This window comes from Astatotilapia calliptera, chromosome 11, assembly GCF_900246225.1.
Source record: "Astatotilapia calliptera chromosome 11, fAstCal1.2, whole genome shotgun sequence".
Lineage (NCBI taxonomy): Eukaryota > Metazoa > Chordata > Actinopteri > Cichliformes > Cichlidae > Astatotilapia > Astatotilapia calliptera.
In genome coordinates this window covers 25,609,615-25,626,104 of record NC_039312.1, presented here as the reverse complement: position 1 = coordinate 25,626,104, position 16,490 = coordinate 25,609,615, and the positions used below count along the sequence as shown (strand labels likewise).

Below are 16,490 nucleotides of genomic sequence, written 5' to 3'. Positions count from 1 at the left end.
TCATCACATTCATCCAGATCTTAAAGACTATTCTTCACTTATCAGAAAAGTAACAAGTATAAAATATAATAATATAAAACGGTTTGGCTATTTAATCATTCTTGCTAATTAGCAGCATTCACTGTTCTGCAGTCTGGAGAAATATAATGGATGACTCAATCACATGCATATGGATATGTTTCATTTATTTATAAAAAGTGTATAGTATTTACCAATTACAAATTTTTCTACTGTTTTTACATATCTTACAAATTACTGCATAACTTGCTAGCAACATCCAAATGATAGACATGTAGCTTGTCACCATACTTGTTTATATTTCCTGTCACCCTAATGTCTCCTTGTTAATACAGGCAAATGTGTATTCTACTTAGAAGCAATCGTAACAGACATTTTTTTTCTCAGTGATACTCAAAAAAAAAAAAGATGAAGAAGAAAAAGAAAGAGGAGATGAAAAAGCCAAGTATTGAATTGCTTTTGGTCACGCTGGCTAACATCTGGCATCCATGTAAACAGGCACCAGATTGATAGGTCCACCTGTGCACAGTCAAAAACAATTCTCTTAGGACAACTGAAGATAGACTTCAACAGCTTTTCCTGTACAATTATCTGGCATGAATCAGGGTGAATTTTTAAATTATTTTTCTATCAAACTGGCACGTAGCTACACACGCCGCTATTCATCCAAAACATTTTTACATCTATGCTGCTGCTTGAACTATCTCTTTTGCCATAGTCAGAGGCCACGGGTAGTTGAAAAGTATTTTATCTAGCGGAGAAGTGCAATAGTTTCATGAATCTCATTGTAAATATCAATACGTGTCACACGTGTAAAAGATGCAATCTAGGCACGCTGTATTATTCTTTTGAGCGGAATTTCACCGAAGCAAAAATTCCACATGACTAAAGACTCCAAAAATGATACAAAATATCTGAGGCTGACACATTAGGTCTTCTTTGTAGGAGAGGTTAAAGATTTTTCTACAGGAGCGAGGGAGCTCATGAAAGGCTCCTCCACACAGCGCTGCAAAGGATCACAAAGATAGGTTAAGCTTTAGAAAGTGACTGAGGCTGAGAGGAATGGCCTTCACCACCAGCTGCAGCACTTGGCATAAGATCCACCCTCTTTCCCTTGCTTATTTCCTGAATGACACCCCATTCATCTAAGATCACTGAGTCTTCAGGTGGAGTTGCCTCATTCGCCTCACCCCAAAACACCAGACAGCTACTCTATTGATGCTATATTTATAAGGAGGTAGCTGCATAGTGAAAAAAGGATGATGTGCCTCAGGTCACCTTACCTGCACTGTGTCAGCCCACAAGTTCCACTAAGAGAACTCGGGTTGTCTGATGTGAGCTGCTGCTTTGATTCGCACAGGCATGCATCGTGTTGGAAAATGTGAATGTGTCTTGTGTGATGGCACACTGCAATAGGTGTCATACAATATTAAAACAGAGGGGAAAATGTGAACTGCAATGTTTTGACCTGATTGATAAATACATTTTTTGGGGACAAATTTTACTTTTTCACCATCGATCCATCTCTGCCTGCCAACAGATTGACCACTGACTCTGCTGTCGCATGGTGACCACACATTGCAACTGTTTTCCTCCCTAAAGTCTCATGCTGTTATTTTACAAAAAGTGATTAAGCGTTTAAACCTGCTCTGAATGTCAAAACACATCAGTCTGCTGTCACAGTAAGATACAACAGAGCTCCAAAGTGAGAGATGCTATTTTACACTCCCTGGATACTTGAAGTAAAGGAGCCATTAACTTCCCCCATACATTATGTCATGTATGTTATATCTTCACTCCGGGTTACTTGTATAACAATGATACTCGGACCACAACGTAACTTGCGGTATTTATTATAACGGAGCAACTTAACATGGAGCTAGCCCGAGCAACAGCCGAAAAGCATCATTTCCCATAATGCATCGGGGCAAGCCCACTACGGATCCTGTTACAACCCAAAATACACAACATCTCCTCCCCTCTTACAAAGGATGTACTATGAAATAAACAGGTGATCTACTCACAAACTTCAGTCTTCACTGGCACATGACAGTAATAGCCTCACAAACATTTCACCTCTTATTAACTGTAAGGTTACAACACCAACTCTTTTAATTGCTATCTTGGGGAGTGAGGGTGGACTACCTCAACCTCCCCCATGACCCATGGGGATTATTCTGCCCCGTTCATTTGGGTCAGGTGCCATCTAATAACTCAGACGAACAGGAGGCCGCCGCTCTCTATTGGGGTATCGGCGGTCTGTGGTAACGTCAGTCTGTGTGCTCTCTTGTGGAGCCTTTGTTCCTGACACCGAAGATGTCTCAGTCTCTCTTACAGTCTCCTTTACAGGTGGAACCACTGTTCCTGATGTGGTGGAGTTCTCTACTTGTGTGTGTGAAGGGGCTGACGAGCCGATGAGTGCATTTTCAAGATCTCCGCAAGACCCTTCTGCAGACACTGGTGCGGACCGGAGTAGCTGATCCACGTGTCTTCTCCAGACTCCATCGGCCACCTGAACTGTATATGAAACTGGACCAGTTTGAGCAATGACAGTTGCAGGAACCCACTTGTGTACTCCTCGGTAGTTGCTGGCCTGCACTGACTCGCCGGTGCTGAAGACTCTGCCCTTGACCTTTTGACCCCTGTACATGATTTGTTTCTCTTGTTGTTTTTGTACAGTGTCCTTCACAGTTGAGGGTTTCAAAAGATCAAAGGTAGTGCGCAGGTCTCTTTTGAACATTGCGTTGGCAGGAGATGTCCTTGTGGTCGCATGTGGACTATTCCGGTAGTTAAGCAGAAACTTGTGCAGTCTCTGATGCAGTGTTCCTTGGCCTTGTGATGTTTTCAGTGCATGTTTCATTGTCTGAACAAACCTTTCTGCAAGACCATTCGTTGCAGGATGGTATGGAGCTGACGTAATGTGCTGCACTCCATTAGCCTGTAGGAAAGCCTCCATTTCCTGTGAAACCAGTTGAGGTCCATTGTCAGAGACTATCTGAGTAGGAGATCCAAACCTACTGCACATTTCTCCTAGAGCTTCTATGGTCTTTTCAGTGGTGGCTGATTTCATGATGGTCACTTCAGGCCATTTACTGTGTGCATCAACAGCTACAAGAAACATTTTGTCCTCGTATGGACCTGCAAAGTCAATGTGTACCCGATGCCATGGCTCCTGTGGGAACTCCCAGGGATGAAGAGGAGCAAGTGGTGGGTTGTTCCGGACCATCTGACACGAAGAGCAGTTCTTAGCAATCTCCTCGATCTGTTTGTCCATATTTGGCCACCAAAAATAGCTTCTCGCTATTTCCTTCATTCTCACTATTCCACTATGTCCTGCATGCAGTTGCTTCAACAGTTTTGGTCGCAGTGACATGGGAATGATGACTCTCCTCCCCCACAGCAAACATCCCGCCTGAACAGAAAGCTCCGCCCGCTTTCCCAGGAAAGCCTTCAGGTCTACACCCTTACTTGCAGGCAGACCCTTAATGATCCAGTCCAGCACTGCTGCCAACACAGGGTCATTTCTGGACGCCTTTTTCACCTGCACAGCCGAAACAGGTGCTGTCTCTACCTCCCTGAAGTAGAGGATCTCAACTGTGTCAGAGACGGGTTTTTTAACAGGAAGGGGTAACCTGGACAACCCATCTGCATTGCAATGAGACTCCGATTTGCGATACTTGATGTCATAAGAATGTCCTGACAATATCAACGCCCACCTCTGGAGACGTGAAGCAGCAAGAGATGGAATCCCTGTATAGGGTCCCAGGATGGTTGTGAGAGGCCTATGGTCAGTAAACAGTGTAAACTTCCTACCGTACAGGTACTGGTGGAATTTCCGAACACCGAATACAATGCTCAGCGCCTCTCGTTCCAGCTGAGCATAGTTGGACTCTGCTGTGTTTAATGTCCTTGATGCGAATGCAATTGGCCTTTCTTCGCCATTTGGGAGAATGTGGGAAATCACTGCCCCCACCCCATAGGGAGAAGCATCACAAGCAAGCTGAATTGGGAACTTGGGATTGAAGTGGGTTAGCACCTCAGATGCAGTCAGTGAATCCTTTGCCTTTTGAAAGGCGTCTTGGCAGCTTGCTGTCCACTCCCATGCTTCTTCCTTGCGTAGCAGGTTGTGCAGTGGTTTCAGGAGTGATGCCAAGTTGGGTATGAACCGTCCGTAGTAGTTCAACAGCCCTAAGAAAGACTTTAACTGACTGACATTTCGTGGACGGGGGTGCATCCACGATTGCTGTGATCTTCGAAGGTGCAGTGTGAAGTCCATTTGCATCAATCACGTGCCCTAGATATTCCACAGATGACTGGAAAAAGTCACATTTCTCCTTACGGACTCTCAATCCGTATTCCTTCAGCCTCTGAAGGGTCGCATCCAAGTTGCGCAGATGCTCTTCATCATCTGCTCCTGTACACAGGATATCATCCAGATAGCATTGCACACCAGGTAATCCACTCAGGATTTGATCAATCGCTCGTTGAAACAATGCTGGAGCTGATGTGATGCCAAAAGGCAACCTGCAAAATCTGAAAAGTCCCTTATGTGTGCTAATAGTCAACATGTCACGTGACTGCTCTTCAACGTGCATTTGCAGGTAAGCTTGGTTGAGATCTATTTTGCTGAACTTTTGTCCTCCACTCAGACCAGCAAATAAGTCATCAATCAGTGGAAGGGGATACTGCTCTGCTGTTAATACAGGATTCACGGATACCTTGAAGTCTCCGCAGATCCGGATTCCGCCATCCTTTTTGGGAACTGGAACGATGGGCGTGGCCCACTCGCTGGTCGTAACCGGCTCCAGAACACCATTCTTGACCAATGCGTCTAAATTAGACTCCACCTTGGGCCGAATGGCGTACGGCACAGGTCTAGCCTTCATAAAGACTGGCTTGGAGTCAGGCTTGAGATGCAGCTTCACTGTAATTTTTTTCATGCTGCCCAGCTCCTCACGAAAAACCTCCTGGTGTTTTCCCAGTATGGCCTGTAGCTGAGAGGAACCATGCGACAGCTTTCTCACCTCTTGCCAGTTGAGTCTGATTGTTTTGAGCCACACACGTCCCATTATAGCAGGGCAGTTCTTCTGCGTAACATACACAGGCAGCTTAGCAGTTTGGCCATTGTATTGAACAGTCACCTCTGCCATTCCTTTCATAGGCACTCGATGTCCAGTATATCCTTTAAATACTGTGTCGGAGGGTTTGAGTGGAAGGTGCTTCAGACATGTCCTATAGACATTATATGACACTAGTGATGCTTTTGACCCAGTGTCAATCTGCATTTTTACAACATGTCCCTCCAGTTTGGGCGTGACCCAAAAGCCGTCTGAGGTTTCGTCCACCTTCAGTATTCGCACAGTATTTATTGCAGACAACACTTCTTCATCTGAGGAGTCATTTGCTCTATCCTCATGAAGCTTAACTGTGTGAACATGTCTTTCTTTTTTGAATCTTGCAGTGCCTCTTTTATTCCCAGGCTTTGAGCCCTTATCCTTGCACCTTTTGTTCCTGCATGCCCGTGCTACATGACCTTTTTTTCCACAGTTGTTGCAATCCATTTCTTTGCACCAGCAATCACTAGCAAGGTGTCCTAACTTGCCACAGCGGAAGCATGGTCCCTGTGCATTTGCTTTACCATTGTCTAGTTTGTGTACTCTGTCTGTAGCATGTAGCGCATGGGCTTCTTTTGATGCCATTTCCATGGTCACACTGATATTAATTGCCTTCTCAAGAGTCAAATCACTTTCCGTGAGCAATTTCTTCTGTGCAGCTTCATTTCTTAAACCACACACGAGTCTGTCTCTTAATGTGTCATTTAAAACATCTTTAAACTCACAGTGTTCAGCTAATTTGCGTAACGATGCAACGAACATTGTGACAGACTCACCCTCTTCTTGGTTTCGCTTGTGAAACTTGAACCGTTCAGCGATCACGAGGGGCTTGGGCGAGAAGTGTTTGGTCAGTGTGTCCACGATCTCTGTGAAACTTTTACTGCCTGGCTTTGCTGGCTGTAGCAGGCTCCTTAGCAGGGTAAAAGTCTTTGGGCCTATCACACTCAAAAAAATGGGCACCAGTTTAGCATCCTGTATGTCGTTAGCCGCAACGAAATATCCAAAACGCTCCGTATATGAGCTCCATTGCTCCGTGCTTTCGTCGAAGGGACCGATAGGGCCAGTAACTCCAGCCATTACTCGGCTCCTGGTTGAATGGCACTCTTCCCCTCACAACTGTTCCTTTTCGTAACGTCTCTTTTATCCGTTTATGTTTTGGTTAACGTCACTTACGGAGTCTGCCCTCGTCGTCCTGTCCGCTGTACATTCCTCCCCGTTTAGCTGAGGAGAAAAAAAAAACGGCATCCACCTTCGCACACCGGTAGCGTCGTCCTACCTCCGGCGCCGTCTAACACCAGGTTAGCGCGAGGCATCAGCAGGAAAAAAAATGTAAAACTCCAAAGCGGACTGCAGCGTCGGTCCAGACGTCCTCGTCGCCACTTTTGTTATATCTTCACTCCGGGTTACTAGTATAACAATGATACTCGGACCACAACGTAACTTGCGGTATTTATTATAACAGAGCAACTTAACATGGAGCTAGCCCGAGCAACAGCCGAAAAGCATCATTTCCCATAATGCATCGGGGCAAGCCCACTACGGATCCTGTTACAACCCAAAATACACAACAATGTAAGTCACAGCTGAAGAACTTGAGTGCCTTGGATCAGAATTAAAACTGTGACTCATCTGTATAAAGATTAAAAACTGAATTAGAAAAACAAAAACTTTGAGCTCTTGACTGACTGATTGTAGAAGCATTTTTGAACACACAAATCAAGAAGGGGAAACTCAGATCTTTTCAGTTCAGATTTTTGGTCTCACATGTTTACACCTGAGAAAAATTAATGCTGCAAAGGTGTCTCCACACCTGGCCTATCAAGATAACGATTTTTGTCTTTATGTCATCCATATCAGATCAGACCTCTTTTTGTGCTTCCCTTACTTGTAAATTAATGTGTTATGTATGTATGCAGTGTGTACATTAATCATCTACATCTAGAGGCATGCTTTCTGCTTATGAAGTTTTCACTTTCAAGCTTGTCAATTTCAATTCATCAGAAAAATATTTTCTACCAAAAGACTAACATGTTAAAGCTGAGAAAGTTCAGCACACAATACAGAGCTAAACTTCGCATGCTGAGGAAGAGGAGACATTATGATTCAATGAACTTTCTCTTTGTCTCTCTTTGTTGTCTTGCCCAAGGCAATATGAGAAGCTCCTGAGGAAACATCTGGCATATCAAGGAGGCAGTTTCTCTGTCTCACTTCTCACGATACCCAAAACAAATTTGTGAATAGAGAGTGCTGATGACGGCTCACAGTGCCTCCTTTCTGCACCACGGTTTCACTAATACACATCCCAGTGTTTAGCTGTCTTGTGCAGAAGATTTTTCATTTTGCCTATCGTCAAATGCCTAAACAGTCATTATGTCATTTAAGGTGTCAAAACTTTTTGGCAAAGTGGCTACTGACCAACCCAAAAAAAGACAGCTGAAAAAAGCAAACTTGAAAATCAACCCTTATATATTCCATCTGACTGTCCACACTGAATTTTCTCGAATGCACCAAATGCTCCTAGCCTTCAACCACTCGGTGCTGGTTACAGTGCCAATGATTTATTGCACAGGACAGCTGTCACACTCACCACTGAGTCACACAAAAAGACTGGATGGTCATTACTGGCATACCCATGTCTTCATTTAAAATACCTTACTGTCGATATCACCACAGTAGTGGGGATTTTGACAACAAGGTATTTTTTTATTAGTAGTGTTTAATCTAGTAGCAGTAGCAGAGTGGTCTTTAGTCGAATACAGACTGTAGCAACAAACATTAACAATGAAAGCAGATGATGGGAGAGTTTGGCTTTCTGCTTGTATGCACGTTACTTCAGAAATGAGTAACATGCAGGAAATCAGTTTTAGCCAGGAGAGATCCATTCCATCTATCAGCTCCACTAGCTCGCATCTCTAATTATCTTTGTTTTGATTGATGGCTGCGTGATGATTGTTTGAGCTAAAAGTTAAACTAAATAAACAATAATTATTAAATTAATAAATTGTTTAAACATTAACGTGCTGCTTGGCTGGAACACCTGTGAGTCGGCGCTTTGAGCAGAAGTTCTAGGATGAAGGATTCGCCGGACGGATCAATATGCAGCTTGCATGATGAGATAGTGATACGAGGTGCAAATGAACAGTGATACTCCCTCAACGAATTCCCTGAAGCAGGCTGCAAATGAACTTCAATAATGCCTCAGATGAAATACCAACATATAGCATAAGTGACACACAATATCAATAACAACATCTCATTAACAGTCTCTACAGCATGGCTAGTATCATTTATACCTTCTGAGCCTGTGTTTGCATGTCATCATGACAAAACGCCATCGTGGAAAGCAAAACTGTAGTTTAAATGACCACAAAGGTGATGTTAACAATTTCGTTTTGATGTTTATATGTCTTTGGTGATATTGACACAACAGTGCAAGGCACAGTCGCAAACCTTTACAGGTGAGTAGCTGAGATCAAAATGAAGGTCAGCCTCGAAGACGGGCAAGAACAGAGCCATGAGTAATGACTGCACAGGGGAGACTGTGGTAAGGGAGCCATTGCACAGAAAAAGAAGAGAAGGGACCTTCAAAGTACATCCTGAAGAAGATGTGGCAGTGAACCCTGTCGATTCCTTATTTAATGAAATTTTGAACTATTTTGCAATTTAACAGGTTAAACGTGTATTAGATTCCTACAGTAATATGCTGTGGGCATAAAAACACATTTCTGCCTATAAACCAGTTTGGCCAAATTTGCAGGGTTAACAACAAAGTACACTGAAGTGCCATGGAGATGACAGTCTCTATTATGGTTTTGAAGTGAAATATGTGAGACGTTTTATTTAGAGATGTTGACAGGGCACACGGCATTATTCAGGTCATCTGTCCACACAGTTATGCCACAAAGTTACCTAATGTCAAGCTGGGTTTTCTGACTAGAACGATGTCCAGTCCTTATCAAGTACAAACATTTGATGGATCTATCACACTGTGTTTCATCAAGGGTCAAATATAACCCAAATATACACATGCAGACTATAACAGGCCCTCTGACAACAACAGTACTATTAACAATAAAGTTAAATGAGCACCTTAACTTCTAATTGTTCCAGTTAGTCTAAAATGTAACATTTAGAATGAGTTTCCTTTCCCGTTTCTTTGTATAGGCTGTCGGTTAACAGCGTGATGATAAGAGGACAAAACAAGCAAAGCTAACTGCGACCGCTGCTCTGTAACAAGACAAATTGAGTTTGATAGGAAAGTTTAGTGTGTTAAATTATGAGCAGAAATTGAAAACTAGACCAAATAATGGTACAAGATGGATAATTAGAGGATGAACAACACTCAATGACGAATATGTGTGCCAAACATTATGGCTTCGCACTCATAATTTGTTAGTCATTAAGATTCAGTCTTGGGAAAAAAAGATAAATATGCCTTGCAAAATTGTGTGCCAATATAACTGTTATATTTCTTTGTGGAGTGAAAACTTTGACCTGTTGATGGGGCTAGAAGATTTCCAGCGATTATTTTAGTCTAGTTAAAACTGAATGAAATATACAGTTTACAGAAATTTTTTCTAATGAGGCTGACATTAAATGGTTGTAGTTACATAGGTGTAAGCCCTGACACCTTTCTATCGTTACTGACTTTTGTTATTGACACTGGATCTAAATCAGGGAATAATTATGTTTTTTTTTTCGCATTTGGAAAGTTGGAAAAGTGTATACACCCAAAACATCTTGCACACACATATAAAGATGTCAATGCATATGTAGAAGTCCTAGAAGGATCCCAAATTTGGAAAATCATTTGTGACATTGGTTAAAGTCACAATAAGCCCTGCAGCAACGCTTTTTTTCATTGAGAACGAGGACGAGAGCTTGTAAAGCTCCAGTGACCTCTGTAATCATCAGGTGGTGAAAATGAAGGTACATTTGCTTTAGGTGTTGGCAATTAATTCAGACTGGGACCCACTCCAGATTTCTGTCCCCATTTTTTCCCCCCCAGAATATAATGCTCCTCACCTCACTTCACCTCATCCACCTACTTCCCACCCACTCGTCTTACACACAAAAAGAGCTCATACTCACACGAAATTTCACGAAAACAAATGCTGAAACGTAATCACTTTGCATTTTTCCACCTATTTTCACAGACATATGATTATGCACAATGATTTAATATAGGTAAACAAACATTTATTACTCAGTCTATTCGTTTTTCTAATGATAGAAACAGTGAGACCATGTTCCAGATTTTAGGATGCATTGCTTTAAATCTACAGAGATAGCTCAATAACAGGCTCAAAGTCTAAGAGGAAAGCATACTCATCTCATATAATTATCTTGTCAGTGCTTTGCATGTGCAGCTAAACTCATTTTTAAAAAAAGTCTCTGAATCTTTCTCTAAAACGCCGGCATCACAGCAGGAAAAAAAAAACTTTAGGATTTCTGATTCAGGCTTTTAACTGTAAAATAATGCAGCGTTTAAAAAAAACCCTCGTTTTATAAGCAGTGCTACATCTGACATGGGGACTGGGGTATTTTCTCCGGATGCAGACAGCAGCTAAAGTGTATGTTTGCATATCTGGTCAAGTGAATTGGTAAATTTTAACAGCGAGAGAACACAGGAGCAGCGAGGTTTGACTTTTGTGACAAGGGTGTACAGAACAGGCACAATGTGTGCTCAGTGGGCAGGAAAATTGATGACAGCGTATATCTTGAGGCTGTATACCTGCAGTGTTAAAGATGTCACACTGCTGCTGGGGACAGTTGAGTACTAGTGATTAAAACAGAAAAGGACAAAGCACTGCTACTCAACAGCAGCTACTTTTAAAAAATTTGATACTGGTGACAGCTCCACAACCTCGACACATTTCACGATACTCTGTATCTTTGGATTTTTTGCTGCCTTTGTTTCCCAGCAGGCTGGGTCTGCCCTGGTAAAAAACATTCTTGCTCCAGTTTTGGTTGCATCACATTTTCTCCAAATAGGATCAGTCAGGGATTAGTTATGAGGGGAGAACAGAATCAGCAATCACAGTGACATGTTGCCTTCTTTTCACCTGGAGGGGATCTGAGCGCATGCATGAGCTCGAGACAGATATCACCTCTCACCATCTGATACCCACAATGCACACCTGCAGAAATGTGGGTAACACCTGCGTGAGCCTCAGCCTTATTTATTTATTTTTTCTTTATATTTTCTTGCTTATTTCTGTTGCCCGAGGCACCTCTAGATGGCACTGTGCAGCTGTTTGTGAAATGTTGCTCTGAACAGTGATGCCGTGCTTCTGTCTTTGTAACTCGTCTGCCTGGATCCACTGCTGTGTTCTGAGGGGCGTTTGAATGCCTCATTTCACTCTTATGCTATCCCTCTTTTTTGCTTATTTTTGTTTTTCACAGCCAATTGTGCTCAGAGAAAATGGCACTTTGGCCAGTCAGTAGGTCAATAAACGATAAAGCGCTGTGCAGAAGGAATTTGCAGCCGGATCAACTGTGTCTCTCAGTAGTTTGCCTTCATAAATTTTGGCCATGATGAATTAAGTTTTTTTTTCATGATTTTCACCAATGTGGCACTCAACTTCAAAATAATGGACAGAGACACAAGAAAAACGCTAAACGTTAAGCTAAATAACCTTGGAGCAGCCTCTGGCAAAATACCCAAAGCTGTGCTTCAAGTCTGGTCAAGGTCACTACATTAGTTTCACGGGGGGTTGGATACTGTTCCTGATCTGTTTCCACTTTCAAAATTTGATCCCATTCCGCTTATTATACAGCCAGCCAGATATGACCCACCTGGATACATTAGTCACCCCTCTGCAGCCCCTTTAACCCGCTCTATATGTCGCACAAAGGACAAAAAAGGAGCTGTGAAGACAGAGTGAGGGAAGCCACTATTTTATATCTGCTAATGAAATTAATCATTTAATATCTCAATGCTTGTTAAGACTGAAGAGGGTATGTGAGAAAATGTTAAATGCATGGCATTTATTTTTGTCTACTGTAAAAAAAATGCAAACAAACAGAAGCGTATGATAAAAACAACACCAATGCCATAATATTAAAGCTCATTTCAAAGCAGTTGGCTTAAAGACTGTCGATGGTGAAATGTAACGGTACAATATTCAAGTGCTGTACTTGAGTGTCGGGAGGAATAGCAATGACGTACCTCTACTTTTACTTCAAATACTGCAGTATAGCCTTGCTTCATACATATCTAAGTAAAAAATATCATTTAGTATGACAGCTGCTGGACATACTTATAAAACATACACAGAAACGCTTTCATTATGGTTTATGAAATAAGTGCTACAGATGAAAGTCTCCATGGGTCATAGGAACTTCCTTTCAACATCCAATACTCTTTACATCTTAATGGATACATTAAGATGTAAAGAGTCAAGGCCAATAATGAACTTTGAGACTTTGACTTTTGTGAAAAATGAAGAAGACTTGAACCTCCTAATGGCGATCCTTTTCAATTATTGAAGGCTCCCACAGATTCTGAATGGACTATTTTAAAAGTCAGTCAGAAACCCAAGAAATTTAAAACGAATGTTCTACCAGAGATGCTGCTAAGTAAGGAGCATTTCGCTGATAACAATGAGTCTAAATCGTGGCATTGCATTTGTATATTGGCGCCACGTTCAAAACAATCCACGTCTTGATTTTCCAAGCTCCTGCTTTTCATAATGTGGCATTGTCATCTTGTTAGGTTTTTGGCAAACTGTACATGGAACAAACATATTAGCAGCATGTGTGCAACACTGCGAAGGAAAGGAAATAAATAACAGTCTCCTGCTGGATCAGCATGACATTACATATTAACATTATCATCTGAAAGCACATTTTCGATTTTGCATGTTCAATGCCGTGTGGCTGTGCCAGATATGAGAATATGCACTGAGAATCGGTAAAGTATATTTCACGGCTAAACTATAGTCACTATGTTAAGTGCCAAAACACAGTAATATACAGATTTTTATCTTCACATACACTCCTGTAAAAATAATGTCACCTTGGTCTCAGGTGAAGAAGAAAACCAAGAAATCTTCAGTCTCAGCTGCTGCATTTAGTTTGCTTTCAATTGCCGCTTATAGGACAAAAGCCAGAGCAAAGAATAATGGAAAGCTAAAATGCCCTTATAGTGTGTCCATGAGGGTAACACCTGTAAAGTTGAGGAAATGTATTTGAGTTTCCTTGAGTTCTCTCTGACTAAATGAGGTAAGATAGTGTTTAATACTGGGACTTGGCAACAGCTTTCAGACTATAAGATCCCGCAAATCCATCTGCAGAAAAAGCAAGGGTAAAAAACATTTTGGTTGTTATTGTCAATTCCCACTGGAGCTGTGGCAGTACTAAGACTGCAGAGGATACTGATAAGACAGCAAAAGAGACTCTACACCTTATCTCACTGGCACAGTCCTTGTTCGCTCAGATTCCTTCCTTGCTGTACGTGGAAAAAAAAAAACAAACCAAACAAAACACAACACATTTTATTCTTTTTTTTCTAATTAATATAACAATTTCTTATTGTAAGCAACCAGACAATCCCGGCAATCGTGTTAATACTGAAAAAGAGAACGCTTTGTCAATGACGATGACTAAAATGGGCAAAAAAGATTTCCTCGTTTACATTTTCAATATTTTTTTAATGATGTCTCTCAGTGTTTTTCCCGCACATCTTTTCAAGGCGTACGCTCATTGCAAAATCAATTATCTGAGATCATAACCAAGTGTTTCTGCGGCTGATGATAAGAGCATCTGCATCAGGCAGACAAATGGAAGAATAGACATCGTATTTAGAAACACATTCTGACATCTTACTAAAACAATCTGACTTTATTAAGGAAGACTAATAATGGTGTCCTTTGGATATTACAGGCTCATGCTGTGGGTCATTAAGCCCACAGGGGTAAGAAGCAGTGCTGGTGACAAACAGCGCAGCTGGAAGAGTGACAATGACAAAGTTGGTCGCTGAAAACAAAAGTAAAGGTCTCTTCCTACTATGTGGTCTGAATGCTTCATCTCAGACATGTCATTTAATGGGTGTTATACATGAATGATGGACACATAAAAAGTCACCTTGCCGGAGCCCTGAATTTGTCCGGCTCAGTGATCTAGCTGCACTTGTGACATCGCGGGGGCCTGTAGTCATATACTGAACATCCCGCAGCTCTGTTATAGACAAAGACGCTTTAAATAGAGTGGCACACTCTTATCTACTCCAACCTTCAACATGAGGCATTTTTTTCAGTCCAAACCCTGCATAGCTCATTGAGTATATTAGCTCACACATTATCTGGGTCCACTCATGCTAATAATGCATGCAGTTGCAATAAGTCATTTTGGGTGAAAGGATTTGCAAGATGTTGTATATCATGTTTCACATAGAATCTACTAAACACCCTGTAGCATAGAGAGAAAATGTTGAGAATCAGTTTCTGCCTGCAACAGCATATCATTTCACTCCCCCTCAACATGCTGAAGATAAGAGCAAACAAGTGGGTCAAGCTGAGAGGAGATGATATTTTTGGGAGGCAGCCATCTTTATGTCAGGATCAAAGTGAAGTGGCTCTGTCTTCTGTACCCCTGGGCTTTCTATCAACAACTCCTTAAGTCTCAAAAGGGGATAATCTAAAAGGTGGGTATTATGTACGCGAAGCAATTCCACTCTTGTGGTGTAATTTTCTGTGAGAATCTTTAAGAAGCCGCACGTAAATCTCATAATCAAAGATCTCCGCATGATAAACCATTACACGCTCAAACGCAGAAACCCCACAAGAACCCATATAATTCTCATCAGGCAAGCTTACCTGATGTGACGCCATTTATTACAGTCTAAACTGACTGCAGCGGTAAGCGTTACATGTTTTCCCACAAAACAGCCAACGTTATTTCCGAGGTATTACGTTTAATAAAAGTCTATCCCCGCTGTGCATTTACAACTGCAAAAATAATCTCCCCTTGTTACAAATCCGAAGCTGTTGCACATTTAACGGCACAGTGCCAGGTAGTGTCAGTTGTGTGAAAGTGCTTCACCGTGCTTCAGGCCTAATGAACTACACATAGTGATTGCTTTCTGCAAAACTTACAGCTTACACTGCAGGCGCTGATGAGATTGTTATCTACTCATTAATAGATAAACAGATCTAGAATATGACTGGCTGTTGCTTCCTGGAGGGATGTGTCTAAGTCTTTGACATTCATCAGCGTTCCCCTATCTATATCATTAAAGGACTGTATTGAAATTTGATGAAAAAATGTTTTCAGGTGTATTCTTGTTGAACTCCATGAATAATCCTAATTGGATGGAAAATAGCTAACTGCTGCTCCATTTTCCTTCTCGGATAAGGACAATCTTCAAAAGGTGCTATGCACAAATTTGCCTCTGCTGTACACATCATTCACCACTCCTCTCTCTCTCTCTGTCTCTCTGCATCCTGAGTTCTAAACAATTATGCTGAGACAACAGCTATTACTGCCTGTTATCCTTTATGGTTGATTTTCACATACAATGTGACTTGTTAATAACTGCACTGAGGACATCAAAAGGACACCTGTCCCATCCTATCAGCATCACTGTCAGTGAACACGGATCCCTACAGGAGAAAAAGAAAGAAAAAATATTCCATTGCATCACAGATGGCTCGAGGTGGCTCACGACTGGAGGGAAAATGTTTCAGTTTTGACTAGTAACCAACAGCAGCCAACCAAGTACCAACATACTGCACCTAAATAAACAGCAGACTCATGCTTATGCTCTGCGCAATATAAGATGTTGTGTTAAAATCTGAATATATATATAAAACATCACCCTTTGTTTGGAGAATGGATTATCAGGATGATGTTCAACATTGCTATGATCATGGAAATGCCAAATATTAAGGCTTGACTGGGCAATCATTCAAACCCTGTTATAAAATGTTAAAAGTGAGAAATTTTATAACATTTTTAATGGTAATTTAGAATTTTGAATATGAGGAAACTATCTTTAAACCGAGATAATTTTAAGTATTTCCGTTTACTTCATTTTTATTGAAGTGGTACATGTAAAATCACCCCGGTGGTAAAGTGGTTAGGTCACATTCCACATGGTCTACAATGCCCTTAGCGGCTCAGTCCCTGGTTTAACTTCCAGCCAAGCTGACCTCAGCTTCATGTCATTTCCCTCATCTCCCTCCCAACAGTCGCTGTGTATTTCTACTGTGGTACAAACTAAATAAAGTAATTTCTTCCACTGTTAGAGAGTGAAATGTTGTTTGAAGTGAAATGATCTTAGCTGGACATTTTTACTTAACGTCACAATCGATACACAGATAGAAAAATCAGCCCAACCCCAAACTGTAGTTTTAT

The 16,490-nt window shown here is 41.5% G+C and overlaps 1 pseudogene; it reads right to left on the bottom strand.

Moving 5' to 3' along the window:
- Positions 1–451: 451 nt before the first annotated feature.
- On the bottom strand, positions 452–6,733 carry LOC113032474 (uncharacterized protein K02A2.6-like; annotated as a pseudogene).
- Between the last annotated feature and the right edge of the window lie 9,757 nt (positions 6,734–16,490).